General features: G+C 45.4%; 1 protein-coding gene across 33 annotated transcripts in view; it reads right to left on the bottom strand.

Moving 5' to 3' along the window:
- The window catches only part of TCF7L2 (transcription factor 7 like 2), a 197,851-nt gene that overhangs the window by 162,526 nt on the left and 18,902 nt on the right, over positions 1–16,423 (bottom strand). The gene's annotated exons all lie outside the window — the stretch shown is intronic.

Genomic DNA, 16,423 nt, shown 5'->3' with positions numbered 1-16,423 from the left:
AGGCGATTGGCAGTGAGCTGGAACGCGAACCCAGGAATCCCGACGCCCACGCGTTCTCACCTCCAGCTCCCACAAAGGTCTCTTTGTTGGGTCTGGGTGTCTCCCGGAGGGCACGTTTCCTTCCAGGGCTGGGGAGAGGAGGCGAGGGCGGTGTGTAGAATGGAGTCTATGCCGCCGCCGACGTACATTTTCTGCTCTCCACGTTGCCCAATCCCACCACCAGAGGGGATGGATGGGCAGCGCTTTCCTGGGCTTGGCATGGGGCGTCCTGGAGGGAGTCAGGTTCCGCCCCTCCCCAGGCCTCGCTGCTCTGAATGCAAGGCCTCCAAGGCCGGACAGGCCGCCCACACCCTGCCAGCGCAACAAGGCTCAAACGAACAACGGGGCTGTTGTTCAGACACGCTCTTTAGCCAGTGAGGTTACCCTCTAGAAATACTTCTAAATAAACACATAGGCCAGCCCATCCTGAGGTCTACACGCTGCCCAGCTTTCGGCACAATGCTTGCCTCCGTGGCATTTCATCTTCCCCGTGGCCCTGGCAACCACCTCTGTCCTCCTTCCTGTCGGAGGTGAGGTTTCCTTGGGAACCAGAGGCAGAATCCACAGGCTCCCTAGCCTGAGGCCGGGTGATCACGGCACGCCGGAGCTCTTCTTCCAACGCCCCTGGCCGCCTTCGCCAGGGAGATCTCTGCTTCAGATGTGATGCTGCCCTGGCTGGGTGATCGGGACGATCCCAAAGAGAGCTCACTGTCCCTGCTGTGGGGTCGTACCCTGACCCCTCTTGGCAATGGGAGAGACTCACCCTGTGGCTTTCCCTACCCTGGGGGAGGGGTTCCCTGCTTTCGGAACCACTCAGGAGCCTGGGCTACATCTTCACACTGTATACAAGTACCCCACTAATAAGATCTCTGCAGCATCCCCACTTCCCAGAAAGGGAAACCGAGGTCCCAAAGGTACTGAGAGAAGCCAGGGGGCCACAGCCCTGGGCCCCCCAACTTGGCATGTACCCCAGCTGGCAAGGAGGGATCAGTACCTGAGGGTTCCTGAGGAAGGCCACAGTGCTCACCCTGAGGGGAACTGCACGAAGGTGAGAGGCAGCTCTGAGCTATAAAAATACAGGATTCAGACTCTGACCAAAAGACACAGAATGGTCTCAAATTTAAATGCCTGCCTAACACCACTTTTCCCCCAGAGGGCTTCCATCAAACTTTGTCCCTTTTGGTGCTTCGAACTACCCACTAGGGTGGGTAAGGAAACATTATTCCCATTTTAAAGGTGAGAAACACACTTGGAAATGTGAAAGAACTATAAGCACCTGTCAAGTTAATTCTTAACATCCTTTTACATCGTGAGATTGTGCATCTGCCCCCAGATTTAAGGGATTCGGATGTATGGCCGGGGGAAGGGTGGGAGGGATATAAATTTGAGTTACCCTGGGGATCTGCAGGACAACCACTAATCCAGTCCCCATTGCTATGTGTCTCACTCCATGGAGAAATAACTACCTGTGAGTCCTGAAAGGCAGGCAGTTGCCTTTATTTAACAGTAATGGAAACACACTACCAGGAATAACGATGCCTGCATCATGCCAACCTGAACTTTCATTTCACTGTACGAGCTGCTGGGCATCAAAGCCAACAAATTCGCAGAAATGCTCGGGGAAGAAAGGAGGGGGAAGAGAAGAAAGCCCAGCCTTCTGCCCACCACCATCCCCCCACCCTATCCATTAGAAAACATATTTCTAAATAAATCATGAGAAAGCCCAAGCTACAAAATATTCCACAGTGCTAGGTGCGCCGAAACCCCCAAAACATCACCGCAAAAAAAAAAGTGTTTAGACCTCAATCTCACTGATTCATCTACCCCCACCTCGGTCCAAATCAGATGAAATGCTATCATGCTGCTGTTTTAAAACAGTGTCCGAGAAGGTAGAAAGGTTACCCACAGCAAGCAAGGACTGCCGTCCTCACCATAGCAACGCACCTATTTATAATATGGTCTACCTGCTTCAAAGGCTTGTACAAGACACTCAAGGCAAGTCTAGTGCTACATCCAAGCCGAAGAGGAGCCGGAAACTCTCGTGAGCATGTCAGTGAAACACTTCCAATTACATTACATGCCACAATTATTAGCACTGACTCTCCATTTTTTTTCTTTCTACTCAAGCAAAAGCAAAGGGGAAAATGAATTACGACAGTTTCTAGGACATGGCAGAAACCCAGCATGTGACTTTCCAAAGTGCTTTGGCTATTTCTTTCTAATGGTTGACCCCGACCCACACTTGAGGTTGCCGAATCCTCACCGGGGTCAGGCGCACACAGCCTGGTAAGGTACCCGCAGGTCCACAAGCAAGGCCTCGGCCATGCATACCAGATGCAGAAATTCCAGAACCCAGACTCAGATCTACAGTGGACCATGGAGGGAAAAAGAGGCTTTTGTTTTTAGAGGGAGATGTAGGCAACCACATCCAATTCGCCTCCAAGGCCCACATTAGAGTTTCCAGAGAGGAGCCCAACTATATTCCCAACAGCAGCCTCCCGTTTCCATGTCAAAGTAGCAAGCATACAGCATCAGGCAAGGCCCGGATTCAAACCCCAGTGCAGCCACTTACTAGCCATGTATTTTGGGGAAAGTCCCCTAACTTTCCTCAGTTTTCTCATCTGTAAAATGGGGATGATGCATAAAGTTGCTGTGAGCATTCAGTTTAAAAATATATGGAATGTTCTACAAACTGACACATAGCAAAAGTTCAACAAACAACATCTATTCTTTTTTCTTTTTGTTACTAATATTAAAGTTCTTCTGGAGTGATGATTGCCCAGTAAACAAAGTCTCAGTTCCCGCACATGACACTACCACAAGGATGCCTCAGAAATGTGAGTGTTCCCCTCCCTTAACACACACTCCAAGGGATAATGCCCACCCCATATCACAGCTGGAAAAACTGAGGCTAGACTCACACGTGTACCAGTGATAATGCAAACGTTCAAACCTGGGGGGCCAGGGGGAAGTTAAGAGAAATAGAAGGGTGAGTGACTTACAGGAACCATTAGTGGAAGGCAGACAGAGAGAGACCCACACTGTTTTCATTCGGTCCAATGGAAGAATGACAAAAAGCATCCCTTGGACCAAAGTGAGTGACCCAGAAGATTGGGATTCACAGTTCCAGACACCCCACTCTGCTAAGTGCTTTCTTTTCCCAATAGACTGTACACTCCTATAGGGCAGGGACTATGTCATTGTATCCAGGCATCAGCAGAGCAGTGGACACATTGCAGACCCTAAATAAAGAATCTGTTTCTGCTGAATGCATTCAGGGGAGGGGGGAGCTTCAGCTTCTTGGGATCTCCCCTAAAATGTAGGGCTCTTTTTTTTTCTAACCAAAATAAAGGCAAAAGATACAGTGTTATTTCACTTTGTTATCACAACAATCCTTTGAGGGATATTTTTATCATGCCTATTTTACAGACAGGGAAACTGAGGTTTAGGGAAGTTCTAGCTCAAGATCATACAACATCACAAAGCAGCAAAGTCGGGATTCAAGGTCGGTCTGTCTGACTCTAACATCAAGCTCTTCACCACTTCGTTATTCTCTGTATGTCTCTTGACGTATCATGTGTAGAATAGTCCTTAGCTACGAGCAGATGCCAGTAAGTATCTTTAAAATGGAAACGCAAAAGAAATGGGCAACTCAGGTTGTAGCTCCCAGGGCTCACAAAACCCTAGATCAACCACAGCTGAGAGTGCTTCACCACTGCCTTGCACACTCACCGCAGATGCCCCGGAAAGAAGAATTCAATGCACATTTTCACCCGCCCATCTCTGCAAGAGAAGGCCCAGGAGCAACACCGGTGACATGAAATGGGCTGGATCTGTTCAGGTCCCGAGTATTCAATTATTCCAAACCAGGGATCCAGCATCACCAAAGAAAAGGGAGCGGGAGGTCAGGGCAGCACCCACCTGGGCGGAGTTCTCGAACATGACACCTTCTCCAAATCTTCCTGGGGAGGAGTGGAGGCCGCAAGGAAGGGAGGGACGCGGAAAATGCCCTAATGCGTCCTCTTAACCAGAGCCTGAGCGCTTCTCCACCAGAGAGAAACACAAGCGCAACAACGGTGACTTCTAAGTGCGCAGGCTGATTATAGCTTTACTTTCAAAAGAGCTTTGATTGATCTTTTTTGATAGACCTGAAATAAATTAAACTAGATTGACTCACTTGAGAATGGACTCTAATCCCTTAGTCAGATCCCGGAGAACTCAAACCAAACCAGCTGTTAATTTAGGCTTTATAAGATAAAGCATGAGAAATCCAAGCTGATGTACCCCAGAGCAAAGCTTACATCATCTCTGTAAGCAATCAACTTACTGCTTCTTTTAGGAACTAATCAGTTCTTGGGTAAGTGGGTACCAAGCCTGCACTCTCACAGTGAAACTAGCTCAAGGAAAGGAAGAAAGGCGAGAGAGGAAGAAAGGTCCCGAGAAACACTGACTGACTCACTCCTCGACAAGCTCAGAACCAGCCCAAGACATTTTCGTTTTGCTTTCTGCTAGTCATCCATCTCCGGCTCCAGAAACTGCAAGTGAAAGGAAGCTGTGGACACTCTTAATATTTCTTTAAAAAGGGGGGGGATTGGGGGGGGAGGAACTGCAGAATTACCCAGAAAATATTCCCCACTACGTTTTTATCCTCTCATCTTTGAAGATCACACTGTCCCCTTTATCTTTGCTCCTGGGAGCCTTTGATTTGAATATAGGAACCCCAAGGCTTTCAAGTGGTGGCTACCCATGGCACTAATAGAGTTACACACACACACACACACACACACACACACACACACACACACACACACACACACACACTGCAGGCTTCTTCCCAAACTAAACTCTGCTCACAAACAGGCAGCCCTCCCAACTTTCACCAGGATTTTTGGAAAGGGATTCATTCCTCTATCCCAAGTGAAGTTGGGCATTCACCTTGCCTGGACCTCACCCACAGTCTCACCCCAGAAGGCTCCACCACAGTGCCTTTCCTTCTGAAAAAAGCAAGGCTGCTAGCCTCTTGCTCCTAAACAATGATGTTTCATAGAACACTCTGTTTACTGAACATAAGGGGATCAAGCATTGAAATCCAATTTAAGGAATTATGGTGCCTTCGGACTGTTTTTCTTCAAGGATGAAAAAAGACAGGCATGTTGTTTCTGGAATTAAGCCAGAAGAAACTGATCCTTGTAGTAATACATGAAAAAAGAAAGAAATCAATGAATGTATGTGTTTATGTATGTGGCTGGAGGGAGAGGAATAACTAAAATGTAAGTTAGAAGCTGAGGAGCAAATGAATGTGACTCCTGCTACGGAAAGATCCTGACGTTGCTTTCAAAGTCCAATTTTAATACCTATCTGACAAGGAGAATACAGTTCATCTCTCAATACTTCTCAGAAGCAGAAGCAATTTAACCAGAAAAGATGGCATGAAAATCAAGCACGACGACTGTCCACTCGCCTTCATTAGCAGCAAAACAAACCACGCACCCGAGGAAGGGTCAGAACCTGAAAGGACGACAAATATCATTCCGCTTTGAACAAAAGCAACCACTGCTGCTCCGTACTCGGCACTGGTCACTGTATGTATGTTTTCCTCTTTAATCCTCTGGGATCAGTTCTGTCCCCATTTTGCAGATAAAAGTGCTGTGGCAGGGCGGCTCCAGAACTCGCCATGGTCCCACATGCACTAAATGGGTGTGACTTGAGACGCCAGGTGTGTCTAACGTCAGTGCCAGAGCCCTCATCCATCACCCTAGAATGCCTCCTTTTTACAGCAAAAACGTTGAACTCCAGATAGTACAGCACTTTCACAGCTTCCCACCTCTGTGCACACCCTATAGAGACATTTCACAGACAAGCAAACTGAGACCCAGAGAACAAAGCTCTCTACAACCAGATAACTCAGAGGCAGACCTCCTGGACCCCTAGTTCTAATTATGAAGCTTCATCCTCTCCCTTAATTTGTTCTTCCCCACTGCCATTCCCAAAGACAAAGTCCTCCCCAGAGGAAAATGCCTCATCTCACCAAGGGCTGCCCGGGGAAGGAGTTTTGTGATTGGAGTTAATTTGGGGAGAGGGGGGATAGAAAGGAGGCAAAACTATTAAATGAAGTAAATGAAGACATTTCTGAGAGGTATGGCGTAAGTCATCACTTAGAGGGACGGACCAATTGAAAAGGTACAGCACTGCTCTGGATGAGAGCTACGCCACCAGCCAGGATGCTACAAATGACAGCGGAAGAGGGCAGGGAAATGGAGGCGCCTTCTGCAGCCCAAGGCCACTGACCGGCTACAGAGGTCTGGCCAAGGCCAACAAAAATACCATACCTTTCTGATGAACAATGACTGCTAAACACAAGTCCTTTTTTTTTTCCCAAGGGAGGTGGGAGGGTGGGAGAGCGTAAACACACTCTTCTGTTGTTTTACGCGTCCCAAAGCCAAAAAGAGGGGCGTGAGGATTTTAAAAGAAAAAAAAAAAAAAGTCCATTGACTGTTTTCTGACTTCTCATATTTCACTCTCTTTTCCTTTTGGCCTCTGAAAAAGCTAAAGAGAGCCATAAAAACGGACAAACCGCCCAGCCCTGTGTGTGAATTCGGCCTTCTGCAAACGAGGGAGGTTTGAACTGGACCTTCTGGAGCCAGGAGGTGTTAAAGAAACAGTGACTGCTGTCAAGTCGATTGGGAGAATAGATGTCATTTCTTAACCTCCACTGAGAATAAATCATTCCGGACAAGCTCCTTACTGCATCGCTGTTATCCAAGCGGAAGTGTGAACAGGCCCGAGAACGCCGTCCACTCACTGATTTCTTGCCCAGGAGAACCTCCCAGGAAAGTTCCAGCGACCTGTGTTGTGGGCACGGACTCAACTGCAGACATGCTGCCCCTCCCACCACGGGTGCTGGCACCCAGGGCCCCGGAGCAGTGAGCTTCTAATCACAGGTTCTGAAGGCCTCTTGTCCCCAGAAACCCACTAGGGCCACTTGTCTTTGAGACAAAGTGGAGGAGGACGGGGCTATTACACGCTTATTACAGATTCAGACAAACAATAACCTGACCACGGTGGCCCCAGGAAACTCCCTCATAAAGAAAGAAATAAGTGTTATTAGGTTCGCAAGCCAGGAGCCAGCCCTCTGCCTTTCAAGAACCAAAAGGGATGCCTTTTAAAATCTATTTTTTTAATGAAGTTCAAAGCAATAGAAATTAGACCAAAGAAGAGAGCAGACACTACAGCCAAAAGGCCACGAATCCCTGTCTTGCTGTTGCTAACTTCATGTCCATCAGAAGCTGAATAATTCCAAGTCCAGTCTCTCGATCAGTTTTTTGTCTGCCCTCCCCAGGGAGATAAATTATGTCACAACCCAGACTCTTCAAAAGGTATTCTGGCCTCCTGATTCGGCCCACTCGCTTACAGAAGAAATAACTCAGAACCAGATTCTTTTGGTGGGGGCGGGGGGGGGGTAGAAAAAGCACAAAAAGGTATGCCACACAATCCATCACCAACTTGTCAACTTGGCAAGAGTGTAACAACAGTGTTGTCTGGGTGACCAACTGTCCCCATTTGCCTGGGGCCGATGGGTTTCCTCAGACACCCGATTGGTAACAGTAACACCACCATTAAACCTTTCTCATGGACCAGGCACTGGGCTAAACCCCCTCACAGGATCTCACAAAGACCCACACAGGAGGCAAGTCCTCTTACGAAACCCATTTTCCACAGATGAGAAAACGGAGGCACAGAGCCATTAAGCCATTTGCCCAATTTAAAGTTTTCAGCTTTACGTAAAAACAAAACCAAAAACAAAAAAAAAGTGGTGGAAATCAAATACTGGGATAAAGAAAAGTTCATACTTTATGGGAAATTTTGACCTGGAAACTCGTTAATGAGGAAAAAAATATTTCCTGCCAAAGAAGATGAGAGGAAAGCAAGGGAATCACGGGAAATACAGAGAACAGGAAGATCAATCACAAGTTGGTCTAGATGTTTCCAAAATAGTCCTTAGAGACATTACATAACTAACACAGAAAGAGAGAGAAGAAACCCCAGGTGGGGAGCGTGTGACAGCAGAGGATCCAGGACGGGGACAATGGCTCTGCGGCCACTTGCCAGGGAACCCGGGCCCAGGCGCAGATCTCCAATCTCAATATTCCTTGGGAAGGCCAGCCTGGGACTCTCTCTCCTCAGACTCTCACGGGCCAGGAGCCCTAGTCCCTTTGGTCCCCAAGCAGCCAAGTTCACGAGCTGTGATGGCAACTGGAAACCACAAACCATGAACGGAACCAGAAGTCGGCCGAAAGATAAAGATCCACTCTCACGGAAAAAGCAACGATAGCAGAACCACGGAGGTCGAAATCAAAACCGTATCTGCTTTGCATGGGGCATGTGGTTTTGTGTGTGTGTATTTTCTACACGTCAGCTCATCCGCTCCCGACATGTGCAAGTCACTGTCGGGCTCCTTTAACTGCTTTGCAAAACCAGGGGCCTGGAGAGAAGCATTGTGGCCAAAAATTCCAATAAGGCCAGAGGAAAAAAACACCAAACAACTCTCAACTTATTATTATTAAAAAGAAAGAAAAACACAGTTGTGGAGGCAGCGGCATCCAATCCGGTCTACAACAACAACGAACTTGGTGCCTTCCCTACACTCTCCTAAAATGACAAAATCATGGCAGGAGGAGTGTGCTTGTGGGGAAATGATAAGTATATTCAGACTTATTTTCTGATGAAGATAAACTGGCAGATGTAACCCAACTGAAAAGCCATCAGAGCAAAACATAGTTGTTTCTTTTTTTTTTTTGGTTGCCCTTTTTTTTTGAGGCAGGGGTTCCCCTCTTCCAAGGAAAGAGGGTCTACCATGTGACTGAAGCCTTTTCCTCCAGAATTCAGGCCCTGAGTGCCAATTCTTCAGACAGAAATGGCTTCACACATCAGGTCTTCTGTGACATGTGTCAACTGCTTTCACTCACCATTGTGAAAATGTGACAAGTAACAAGTTTTTTAAGACAACACAAAACAAAATCGGGTACACAAAGCACGGTGGTGGCTTGGGAAACACCTCCTTTTGAGCCTGGGGACATTTTTCAACCTTCCTTTAAGTTCTCTTTCACGAAAAAAATGCCTGCCTACGTTGGGTCAGTGAGGTTTTTTTTTTTCAATTAACAGGAAAATTCTTGGCTTCTTCAGCCCTAACTAAGCACCTGAAGACCAGGAGGAGGAAAGAAGAGAGGTTTGCTTTTGGTTTTAAGGATAAGAACCAAATTCAGAACTTTGTGATTCCTGAAACATCTTCTGAATTGTCTTATAGATTCCATACATCAACTAATCCCTTATCTAGAACTTGATACCATAAGGAAGCTAATTATTGTTTAATTCTATAGAAAATAACTTACTTTAAGCTCAAGAGTTGATATTATCTCACTATTTCATTTTAGTATCATATTTTAAGTATTCCTAGGTCTTCTACTATCTATTTATATCTGAGGATCTAATCAAAAGGACAAAAATGCCTCTTTGCACACATGACTGCCAGATTTCAGCCCTGTTCCAAGACCAGAAAGGGACAAGTTAATCAAGAAAGCACCCCTCCTGGACCCTGAAAAGACTTACCCCTACCACAGATAGGCCATTCTACCCAGAAAGTAGATGCTTTCTTTTCCCTAAGAGTCTGTTTTCCAAAAACCCCCTTACTCACCGCCTGCCCAGTGCACATTGTCTATACCCCACCCCCAGGAGTATAAATCCTGAAAGCACTTTCGAGTCAAACCAGACAGAGCCCCAGGAAAGCTCACGGGACACAAGGGATGCTCCCTCTTTCAGTGCAAATTTCTTCCTTCAGATTCGGAAGCACATCTCAATGTTTCTTCCAAATTCATTTAGTTGCATTACTTGTTCTGAAATGATTGGGAGGTCTACCAACAGCCGGATCAACTTGAGGGCTTCGATGTGCTTGGTGGGTTTTGGTGGAGATGGTAGTTTAAATTATCTCAAAGTGTTCTGCCTAAATTCTACTGTTAAACTAGTCTAGAATATTCAGATTCTCGGAATTCAGTATTGAGCCATAATTGTAAAATCTTAACTTTTTATTATCATCCCTGGATTCTTTCCTCAACTGAGTTGGAGAAAGTCAGAAAGTAAAATTCTAATAAATTTGCCTCTGGGAGAAAAGATTTGCCTGGAAGGAACACTTAATGTATACCACCACCCCATACAATGAACTGTACCCCAATTAGAGAAAAAAGCTCCTAGGACTTTAACCTTCATTTACACCAGCACTCCCAATGGTTAGACTTATGGGCTGGGGGCAAGACTGTACAACCATGAATTTCTTGGCCGTCCACTGCCAAGCTCCTCACTCAGTCCTCCAGTCTTTCAAATGCTCCTTTGAACAAGCCTGGAGTCCAAGTCCAGTCCACTCCACAAAAGAAAAGCAACAAGAAAACCCCAAAACCAAAAGAGAAAAACCAAACAGTAACAACTCAATGGCAGGCTTTACCAGCTCCTCCCAAAACAAAAGGAAACTAGAGTCTTCTAAGACCATCCTGGACCAAACCAACACTATAGAAATGGGGGGTGGGGGGAGTAAAACCAGAAATTTTTAGATGAAAATCATAAAATTCCCAGGAATGCAAACTACTGGATGAATCTAGAATACAAGGTCCACATAGATCCTAATGAGTCTGAGTTGTGTAAACACCAGTATTTAGCTCCGAAAGTAACTTCTCTAAAGTTCAATGTTGCCCTTCACCTCATCAGTATATACTGAGCACCTACTATTGAATACATACAAAGCTGGGTCATCCCTCAACAGCTATTAAAGAAAAATAGAAAACTTTAAATAGATAAGACCTTCCAAACTCTCTTCCAAATATGCATAATATATGTATTTCAGAATAATAATGCCTTCTTGACTGCTTTCCAGTAGAGAATCAAATGCCCCAAGATTATCAATTTAAACTTAGCTGTCCCTTTCCCCTCTCTCTCTCTCTCCCTCTCTTAAATCATCATTAAGGAAATAGAAAGAGCATTTCCTAGGCTTCCTACTACAAGGCTTGGAAAAACCCACAAGGATATTATTGGGGAGCTGGAAACACATTAAGAAGAACCTCAAGTTTCCTATATATTTTGGACCGTCAGCAGCATTTAGGAAAAACACCTCCTCTCGTTTCTGCTTCATATGTTTTTCTTATTGGTTCATTTACACAATGCTGCTCTCCTGACGGCGGTCAGTACATCGTTTTGTCATTTCTGCCTTTCCCCGCCATTAGTGCAGGCTGCTGAGACGACACCCCAGATGCCTCCCCAAGTAGCTAGCAGCATCAACGCATCCCCTTCCTCCAAGTGGTCCCCCCGTTGACTAATGTTCACCAACACTCATACATCATTCCCAAATTGGTCCAAATGAATTAAACACAGCTCTGCTTAACATTACGAGATTTAAATGGATTTTCTCTCTACAGGTCTGCCCCATAATTGGGTTTATCCATCTTGTTGAAGTACAGTTTACACTTGCTAACATCACGCCAATTCAAGCTACATTTTCTGCTCCAGTGGCAGGAGCAAGGCAGATTTGTCATCGGATCATAACAGGTAATTCAAACAACAATTAGTTTGATGACGGCCCGTATGTCAATGTCTGCTCCCAGCAGCCCGGCTCATACTCCCTGCTCTGTGTTCCTCAAGATGAATTGTCTTCACAATTCTTCAATTTCAATCATCAACAATGCTTACTGAATCAACTTAAAAACTATTGACACAAGACTATCTTCCCTATGGGGCAGCCTCGCCAAAGCTCTGGCAAAAAGAATCCTCTAGTCCCCCACCACCGCCCCAGGATGGGCTACGACCACACACACATCCATTTTCAAGCCTTGGACAGTTTCTGACTGTCAACCAACGTTTTTTTACTCTAGAGCTTCATCTCAACCTCGAAATTCAAGGAGGCACAAGGTTTGGGAATAGAAAGGAATGAATTTGCTTGTGAAGGATCATCCAGCTACAAGTAGGAAAGTGCTTAATTTATTATTTTTTTTTTTTTGGTAAGTCCGCTGCAGGAATTAATGACAATTGTCAAAGTCTGAGAAAATGTTATAATCCAATGGGTAACACTACTTGTCATTTAAAGAAAAAAAAAGTTAATATTTCTTTTAAAAACCAACTAACCTCCAAGCATCTTGAAAATTAGAAGATAATTACATAAATATAAACCAGTCCAACTACGGTTATGCGTTGTTTGGGCAGTGCCATCGTCATTAAGACAGGGTACAAATTCACGCACTGAAGGAGAGCTGAAATCAAAATATGAGATGCCTGGGAGAGAATATTAAGTTTACACGGGGACTGAAGGCCTATCTCAAATTATTTGGTTGAGTACCAGAAAAATATACTTATTGGTCTCTCATGTTATGAAAGAGGTTATTATGAAAAAATGCAAACTTACGTCCTCTGTTCCCTTTCTGCCCACAGTATACAGTATTTCAACACATTCACACTCCTGCTGTATACCTACTATGTCCCAGGCATTCCTACACAGTGCTCTAAGGATACAAAGATGACTAAGACACACCTCAGAAGAGCTTACATTCTAGTCAAATGTTACAAGGACTAGGCAGGATTTTCAAGTGACAAAAGAGAAATGCAAACAGCAACCAACAGGAGTCATAAATCTTTGCTACTCAGCAAAGATAGTCCATGTCATCAAATTTATCATGTGTGATGTTCTTGACAGGAAATAAAAAATATACAATGCATGACGGAATAAGGCTGATCTGAAATCTACAAATGAGTACTTCACATAGTTCCCAGTGGTTAAAAACAGCTGCTTGTATTTATCAAGCAGTGTGCCGCTGCCCTACCCACCTCATCACAGACCTGATCTCATTTCATCTCCCAACAACCCTCTGGAAACTAGCATCATCCCCCATTTTACAAATCAGGTAACTAATTTACCTAATTAGTAGGTAGACACTGGCAGAAACTGGACCTGAACCCAGGTTATCTAACTCCAGAAGCATACGTGCTGAACCGCCCACCTCCTCTTGTACCTATCCCTTTAAAATGCAAAGGTAATGCTCCTAGGGCTTCAGTGGCAGGGTGCCCACTTGAAGCTGAAAAACTAAGCCCGTGGTTCTCAACCAGCGGCAGTCTGGGCCCCCGGGGGACATCTGGCAAGTTCTAGAGACGTTTTTGGCTGCCACATTTTTGTTGGGTGCTAGTAGCATGGAGAGGGGAGAGGGGAGAGGCCAGGGCTGGAGCTAAACAAACATCCTGCCATGCACAGGACAGTCTCCTGTGCAACAAAGAATCATCAGCCCAAAGTGTCAATAGTGCTGAGGTGGAGAAGCCCGCACTAAGCCGTCTTATCTCATCCAGCCCGGAAAGACATGCAAATTTCCAGTCCAGGCCTCAATCGTTATAGAAGCTGGTGGAACCAAGTGTCTTTCCAGCTGGTACCTCAAAAAACTAGGGTTTTGTGAAGATGCTTCAAAGAATCCACAAATATTTGATTCTAATGTTTCTTTTTATAACATGCCATAGATAAAGAAATATATAGTACCTGTGCCTACTCTGGTATTTTTTAAATCTCAATGTATTACTCATTAAAATATTAAACAAACCGCCACCCACCCAGGGGTTTTGGTGGAACCCTTAGGAAGAATGGTCAACCGCCGCTTCTGTTTCACTGAAGAGTATGCTGCAATTCCGAGGTAAACTGTTTAAAAACAAATTGCAACCACTTATCTGTTTGACCAGGATGTGATACCGTGCAACCAAACCCAACACCAGAAACAAATTAAGTGCTAAGTTTGATAAGCCTGCAAAGGTCAGCCATAACCCACTTAGAAACGTCTGTGCTTAGCTAAAAGGCCCCATGACTCTCAGGGACTTTATAAAAAAAAAAAAATACTATTATAAAGTGCAACTTATAAAATGAAGTGACTGGGAATTCCCTGGCGGTCCAGTGGTTAGGACTCGGTGCTTTCACTGCCAGAGCCCAGGTTCGATCCCTGGTCGGGGAACTAAGATCCCACAAACTGCTCGGGAGTTTGGGACTGACATGTACACACTGCTACATTTAAAACAGATAACCAACAAGGACCTACTGTACAACACAAGGAAGGCTGCTCAATATTCTGTAGTAACTTAAATGGGAAAAGAATTTGAAGAAGAATAGATACATCTATATGTATAACTGAATCACTTTGCTGTACACCTGAAACTAACACAACATTGTGAATCAACTATGCTCCAATATAAAATAAAAATTTTAATAAATAAATAGCTGCAAAAAATAAATAAATAAAAAATAAAATAAAATGAAGTTACTAAGAAAATACAACCAGCTGACTGCCACAGACCAGACCTCTACACCTACTGGCTGTGGTCCATATGGGGGACCCAGATGGCTGATATAGAACAGTTGTTTCCATTCTTTCCGGTTGTTCTAGTCAAAGACAACCAGAACTTCTCTGCATCCTCACCAGCCCTCTTACAGGCCATGCAGGCTGGGCCCCAAGTGCCTTAATATGGTGGAGAATGAAAAGATACAAATAACTCAACTTATACAAATACAATGATACAATTAGAATAGACAGAAGTTAAAAACCACTAAGTAAAAATGAGATTGTTTTATTTTATCTGGCCAATGCAATGCAACTGCTATTGGCTTGGACAGGAGGATAACTTCTCCCTGAAAGATGGACATTAAGCCAAACTGGACTCCTGGCTTCTTGTCTCAGCCCTGTTTCCACCAAGCGGTGGGACCTCAGACAAACCAGTTCACCTCTTTGCTCCTCAGTTTCCTTGCTTTTCAAAACGGACTCTACCTTTGCTCCACTCCAAGGGTGTTCTGGGGCCCATCAGCACCCCTTGGGAGTGCGTCAGAAACGCGGGATCTCAGGCCCCAGCCTGGAACTACTGATCCCACATCTGCATTTTCACAGCACGGGGAAGTCTGAACGGCACTTAGACTGCCAGGCCCCTCAGCCTCAGGGTCCCACAGCCCCCTGCATATGACAGCAGAGTCCCACCTTCTCACACTGGTACTAACTCAGGGGACGGTGCCCATCACTGAGATTACCTGTTAAAGAAATGCTCTCAAGAGAGACTCCTACCACTGAACAGACATCCTTTAGAACTCCGAATGCAACCAGTCTCTTCTCCCCCAGGGAAAGAGTCAAGCTAAAATAAGCCAACAGACAAAAGATTTTACAGCAGTTGTTCTCATGAAGCTACATGCATCAGAATCTTCCAGAGTGGGACGGGGTTCAGATCCCAGCATCCCCCTAGGCCGGTGCACTGTTTTTAATGCTCCCCTGGGGATTGTAATGTGCAGCCAGAGTTGGGAAATACTGCCCTTGCCCACCGGTTCTCGAAGGTTCTGTGCTGTCGCCACAGAAGCGGCGTCAATATCACCAGCATATTTGTTACAGCTGAAACTCTGGTGGGGCCACAGATGTGCATCTCAACAAGCCCACCAGGCACTTTCTAGGTGATGCTTGCTCAAACCTGTGAAACACAGACCTAGTCCTGATGAATGAGGATCTCCAAGGGGTTAAAACCCAGGATTCTGTATTTTTGAGCGACTCCCAGGTGGTTCTTTTGTATAGACCCTAGAGAGCTGGTTAGTCACCATTGCTTGAGGAACCCCCAGACCCTGCTGAGCTTATATTCTGAGCAGACAGTAGTCAGCATGAGGCTGTGTAGTACAGGCTCTCTCCAGCCCAGTTTTGAATCCTAATTCCTTGACCATGCGCAAAATATCTTGCGTATCTGAGTCTCCATTTCCTGGTTCACAAAATGGGGATCATGGTGGTAAGAGGAGCTACGCCATTTGGGTTTCCTTCTGTGTTGTTATGAAGAATCAATAAAGAATTCACATACAGCACTTAACACCAGACCCAATGCGCTGGGAGAATTCAATGAGCAGAAGCTGCTACTACTATCAGCTGTTGTTATTGCCTCTGACCCCTAAGACCAAGCACGTCACTGCCCAAGCCACTCTTCCATAAACAAAGAAATCCCTCTTCTTGAGCCTTACAAAAGTATCTGGCTCTCCTCCCATAACCAGGGAGAAGGAAAGGCCTCAAATGCTCATCAGAACCTAAGGGCAGTCTAGTTTCTCACTCAAAATGAGAAAAAGCTATCCCCCTTAATTACTTGGCCAGCCCTTAATTTTTACTCAGCAAGCGAAAATGACTGAGCAGCCGATAAGTGATCAATTGACTGATTTCAGAAGCCTCTGGGGCAACAATTCCAAAACTTCAGTAGGCAAAAATCAGAACCCTGATTAAAAATGCAAACTCCCGGACTGTATCCAAAACCTACTGAGTCAGACCAAGGGGGGTGGGGTGCTTATAAATCAACATCCAAAACATCACCAAAACTG

The sequence above is a fragment of the Orcinus orca genome, chromosome 14 (assembly GCF_937001465.1).
Source record: "Orcinus orca chromosome 14, mOrcOrc1.1, whole genome shotgun sequence".
Lineage (NCBI taxonomy): Eukaryota > Metazoa > Chordata > Mammalia > Artiodactyla > Delphinidae > Orcinus > Orcinus orca.
The sequence above is the reverse complement of the archived record's forward strand: the minus strand, read 5'-3'. Positions and strand labels throughout refer to the sequence as shown.